The 6,000-nt window shown below is 43.2% G+C and overlaps 1 protein-coding gene across 2 annotated transcripts in view; it reads left to right on the top strand.

Moving 5' to 3' along the window:
* Positions 1 to 494: 494 nt before the first annotated feature.
* Positions 495 to 6,000, top strand: part of IL22RA2 (interleukin 22 receptor subunit alpha 2) — a 28,226-nt gene continuing 22,720 nt past the window's right edge. For both annotated transcript variants that reach the window (XM_025383627.1, XM_025383626.1), the window contains exon 1: positions 495 to 730. The gene's annotated coding sequence lies outside the window, so the exon portion shown is untranslated. The remainder of the gene's footprint in view (positions 731 to 6,000) is intronic.

Raw genomic sequence — 6,000 nt, 5'->3', positions numbered from 1 at the left:
TAGTTTTCCAGAGAGAAGGGTGGTTTTCAGATTATCATCCATTATGAAAGTTTTAAAAGATGCTCAGCTGCCTACCAAATCATAGGATGAAGGAAAGGGCCTAGCAGAAAGACAGTCGCTCTGACTTCCCTTCAATGGACAGCACCAAAGTCATACTGAACACCAGTTTTTAAAGACTTTTCCGAAAAAAATAAGAAACACTTAGCCCTTTGCTACCAAGACCTGGTTGAAGAAAATGCTGTTGGTTCCCTGAGGGCTGGCTCTGCTGTCTTGTTCATTTCTGCATCCCTGATGTCTAGCACAGTGCCTGGCATATAACAGATGGCTCAGTAAACATTTGTTTGAGTGAATAAACAATTCGAGAAGCCAATGGACAAATCTTCTTTCACATCATTCTATCCCTTTATGGAATGTCTATTACAAGAGAAGAATAACACAATAGCGGTTTTATAATACTCCTCAGGCCCTGAGGCTAACCAGACCTGATTTCAGTCCTCACTTTATCACTACTCACTATAGAGCCCTGGTCAAGTTCTCTCCGCCTCTCTATCTATGTCTCAGTTTCTTCATCTGTAACATCAAATGAATAATAGTACCAACCTCCTAGGCTTCTTAAGAGGATTAACAAAGACAAAATATGGGAAAAATGTAACATGGTGTCCCATAATTATGAGATCTTATTATTGACACTACAGTGGTATTAAAATTACCAAAAGGAAGACAGCATCTTGTAGGTAAACTTTATTTATTTATTTGAGATGGACTTTTGCTCTATCGCTGCCCAGGCTGGAGCGCCGTGGTGCAATCTCGGCTCACTGCAAACCCCACCTCCTTGACTCAGCAATTCTCCTGCCTCAGCCCCACTGAGTAACTGGGATTACAGGTGCACACCACCATACCCAGCTAATTTTTGTATTTTTAGTATAGACGGGGATTCACCATGTTGGCCAGGCTGGTCTGGAACTCCTCACCTCAAATGATCCACCTACCTCCACCTCCCAAAGTGCCGGGATTACAGGTGTGAGCCACCGTGTCCGGCCACATCTTGTAGATAAACTTTAAAAATCTTTTTTCTTTGTTATGAACAATTTTAAGTATATACAAAAGTAGAGTGTAATAAACCTGACAACCAGTTTCAACAATTATCAGCTCATGGACGGTCACCCCCTTTCCCAGGCCTTTGTATTATTTTGAAGCAAATCCCAGACATGATGTCATTTCATCTGTAGTACTACAATAGGTAGCTCTAAAAAAATAATAAAAATAAAACCCAAAATTCCATATCACACCTAAAAATAATGAATAATGATTCCTTAATTAGATAAATGGTTGGTCTACTGAAAGCCACAAGAAGAAAGGAAGAAGAGAATCAAGTCTGTTCAAGACAGGGGTTTAAGCAAGTTCTCCCCAGAGTCAACACGATGATGGAAATACCCATTGTCACCATCAAGGTGGACTCTCCCTGCTGCGGAGTGGGGCTGAGGTGGGGGGAGGGCAGGGAATGAAGCCAGCATTTCATGCCTGAAAGGAGTCAGAGCGGAGATCCCCTAGTGATTAAAACTTTCTTACTTCCCAAACAAAACGGCATTTCATCTGAAACAATTCTGTACAAATTCTTCTGCTTCCAGATTGATGGGAAACTAGAATTTAATTTTATCTTTTCATCTACCTTGAGGCCTTGTTGACAGTGTTGGTTTTTATGCAGGTTCTATTACACAATTAGAGCTAATTGAACAGTGACAGAACTGGTCTGGTTTGTGAAATTTAACAGAGCATGAAAGCTCATGTTTTGGGGAGAATTCAATTATTAAATACGTTTTGCTTATCCCACTTCCCCTAATTTCCCCTCATTTGTTTGACAAAGTCAGCCACCCAGTGGAAACCTCAATATCATTCACTGCTGCTCTCATCATAAAACCTTGAATTTAAATATTTTCCTTTTATTCTTAGCTGGAACTTGGAGCAGTTTGATTGCTTCAAAATGAGATCTACTGGTATTGAAGCTGTTGAACATCAATAGTTCAAACCCAGATTATCATCCCCCATTTAAATACCAAGGTCAATGTGAAGTCTAGAGCTCAGTGGACAACATTAGCAGGGAAGTGAATAACAATGCTGAGAAGGTTGCAAGCTAAGGAGCATGAGGAGGTGAAAAGGGAACATAAAATGTGCTGCATGTTTCTTCTTTCAAAGCAGAAGCTACCTTATAATCACCAAAAACTTCAACTGGAGGAGATACAAGCCTGGATTCAGAAGACTGACATAGAACAGAGGCGCTGGGAAACCTGATGTTATCCTCACAAACCTTTCCATATAGAGCTGGCCTCAGAAAGCATGCATCGCAACTGCCCTCCAATAACTGAAATTTGTTAAATGACAAATGATAGTGGCCTGGTCCACTGGGATCTGGTTTCTGAGGAAATTTCTGATAGGCTTTCTTCTAAGACCCTTTGATCAGGAATAAAGTTTTCCCTGCGTGGCCCCAGCTCCACCCAAGGCCTCACAGTCTCAGGCACCCCAGTGTCTAGAAATGTTCACAGGTGCTGGGTCATGGGGTTGGGATGGAGGGTCTACACTTGAGAACAACTCCTCTGCTCCTGTCTGTATGCGGAAGGCCATCCTTCCCTTTCTCTTTGAAGACTCTGCCTCCTCCACTTCAGCAGCACCCAGTCCTCTCCTTTCAGCACTTGAATTTTACCCCCTTCCCCTCCCACATTCTAGTCTAGGTTAACGGTTGTGATGGAGGGTGGGAGGCAAAGTGGCTTTACAAGCCGGCTTCTGAAACTTTTCATCTCCCATTTAAGAAGGAGAAGAAAGAGACAGAGAAGGCTAGATGAATAGAAGTCGTAACCCTGCCGTAGCTCCTTATTATCTACTTTTCCCTTGAGAAGCAAGCTTAAGGAAGGCAGGGGCAATGTCTGTCTTATCTGCTGCTGCATCCTTGCTGCTAAGACTATTTCCTAGTTTATGGTGGGACAGCAAATATTTGTGAAATGTTATTGGATAGGTGGACGGATGGATACTGCTTAGAAGCCATCATTATTCCTTACTAAAGGAGTTACTCTACCAAGAACTTGAGAATATACAAGAGAAAATAGAAATCAGTATACATTTCCCCTTTTGATCTAAAGAGCCTCTCTTTTTAACAACAACAACAACAACAAAACCTTTATGAGTTGTGGAGGCCAAAGCAACTTCATCTTAGATGCTAATCTGCCATGTTGACTTCTGATTAATCCTTTTCCAGGAAGCCTTCTAAGATGTCTGGTTTATCTATTGTTCCTTGTATGAGAACATATACTTGTCATAAGTCCTGCCTGTACGTCAAAAGCACCTTGATGTTATCATACTTCAATTGTCACATACATCCCTTCTGAATCACGCAGGCCCCTTCCCAGTGGTATGTAAGCCCTGGGTCTGTTGCGGGACAATCAAAGACTGGAGAGACTGAAAAAAGTTCAGGAAAGTTTATTAAATTAAGGTGATCACTGGCTCAGCTAGTCTGAGCCCCAAACAAAGGGCTTTTCCCACTTTTAAATATCTTAAGGTGGGAACCACGTGAGGCGGGAAGCGAGTTACAGAAGCAAGAAACAAAGGCAGCATTACAACATTTCTTACATTTTGAGAAAGAAATGTCTTGCAACCTAAACTTATCACTCTTGTGACCCTGCAGCCATGCAGGAATTCACCGGGTCTTAGGGGCATTAGGGGTTGACCAATTTGGACTTCAAAGAAGAAGTCATAGAGCAAGAACTCTGGGTCACAACATACTTGGGGCTGCCCGTTTCCAGGATCACAGACCGAGTAACTAGTCTGGTTATAAACACAAGTTCTTGTATGAGTCCCTGTACACTCACAGTAGGTCTGGTATAACAGAGTTTTAGTCACACCTTTTCCGGACCAGGCTTCTATCATACAGTGATGACGGTCATCCTGGTCCCCTTTTATAACCATAGGTGAAAGAGTCAGTGGCTTCAGTATTACTAATATGATTAAACTTACACTATGCATGGGCACTTTTCTAGGCAACAAGCTTGGCAGCATTTGCAGAGATAACAGGACAGCAAAATAATTACTACAAGTAAGAGTGTAACTATGTTTGTAAATTTAAGCCACATTTACTTATGTATCATTGACTTCCTCAGGCTTCTGCCATGCGTAGACTAGTCAGCCTCCGTTTGTGTGACTAGAGCAGGGCTCAATGTTTCCTCAAGCTTCAGTCGTGCGTGGACTGACCAGCCTCCGGTGTGGTTGGAGCAGGTCAGTTGTCCTTGTCAGCAGTGGCTTGATTTCACCACAGGATCAACCATGTCGGGTGGTCTGGGTTTTGTTGACTGATCCACTGGTCCTGGGCGGTGGCTGTTGCTGGTTTCAGCTGGCTGTGATGAACCCAAGGTGTGATACTTGCAACTTTAACAGCAGTGGGGGTAGACAAGATCACAATATGGGGGCCATCCCATAAAGGCTCTAAAGTGGTTGGGTTCCCATCCTTTGACCCAGACAGAGTCTCCAGGTTGGAAGGGATGTACTGCATCTGTGAGGCTAACAGGTGTTCTTTCTCTTACTCACCCTGTATTTCCTGCATGGCCTCACCTAAGGCTTGCATTTGCCTTCTTAAGGTTAATTTCCCAATTTTTAAAATCTCCTTTTATCTGAGTTATGATAGGGGTGTCGGCCAAACACTATCTTACAGGGTGAATACCCAGTTAATTTAGTAGGAGTGCACCTGACTCAGAGAAGGACAATGGGCAGCACCTGGTCCCACCTTAGATGAATTTCATGGTAGAACTTTTTTAAAAGCTGTTTGAGTGTCCAGTTTATTCTTTCAACTTTCCAGAACTCTGTGGGTGATAAGCTATATGCAGTTTTCATTTGATTTTTAACCTCTGCGTTAGCTGTTGTATTATTTCTGCGACAAATGCTGGGCCATTGTCTGATCCTAAAGTTAGAGGCAGTCCGAATCTAGGAATAATGTCCTTTAGTAAGATTCTAGTTACTTCTTGAGCTTTCTTTGTCCTGATGGGAAATCCCTCGACCCAACCTGGGAAAGTGCAGACAAACACTAGCATGTACTGGTAGCCTCCGGCCTGAGGCAGCTCAGTAAAGTTCACATGCAGGTTTTCACAGGGTGTAGCTCCAGTTTCCAGAATCCCTGAGGGCCATGTTGGCCCCTGCTATGGATTGTTTGGGGCACAAGTTAAACGTTACTCACAAATGGCTTGAGTGATGGCGGTTAGGTGCAGCAATAGAAATGCCATCCTACAAGAGTCTCTAACGCAGTTTTTCCCATATGTGTTCCTTGATGAAACTGTTTTATGAACCGGGGGCTATTGCTTCTGGGATGGCTGGTGAGCCTCCTGTTTGAGAACTTCCACCAACTTCCTTTCTGGTAACTTCCACTTTCCTGCTCAAACCAAGCCTTTTCATTAGAGGAGTAGTTAGGGGGTTCCTTAAGGGGAAGCTCCAATAAGGGCATGGCAAAGGTTTCCTCTTCCTTCTTAGTTACCTCTGTCATTGCAGCTCTTTTGGCTTCTCTGTCCGCCTTTCTGTTTCCCCTAGCCTTGTCACCTCCTCCTGTTTGATGCCCTTTGCAATTGATGACGGCTACTTCTTTTGGAGCCCATACGGCTTCTAAGAGCTGCTCTACTTACTTTGTATTTTTTATTTCCTTTCCTTCAGTAGTTAACAATCCTCTTTCCTTATATATGGCTCCATGGGCATGCAAAGTGGCAAAGGCATACCTTGAGTCAGTATAGATGTTTACTGATTTTCCTTTGGCCAAAAGCAACACCCTAGTAAGAGCTATTAGCTCAGCTCTTTGGGCCAAAGTTCCAACCGGCAGAGGGCAGGCTTCGGCTACTGAAGTCAGTGTTGCCATTGCATATCCAGCCCATCTGACACCTTTAGATATGAAGCTGCTTCCATCAGTAAACTATTTAACATGTGGGTCTTTTAAGGGCTAGTCCTTTAAGCCTTTTCAGCTTGAGAAAACCTCATCCA

This window comes from Theropithecus gelada, chromosome 4 (genome assembly GCF_003255815.1).
Source record: "Theropithecus gelada isolate Dixy chromosome 4, Tgel_1.0, whole genome shotgun sequence".
NCBI classification, from domain to species: Eukaryota; Metazoa; Chordata; class Mammalia; order Primates; family Cercopithecidae; genus Theropithecus; species Theropithecus gelada.
This window is presented reverse-complemented; position numbering and strand designations above follow the sequence as displayed.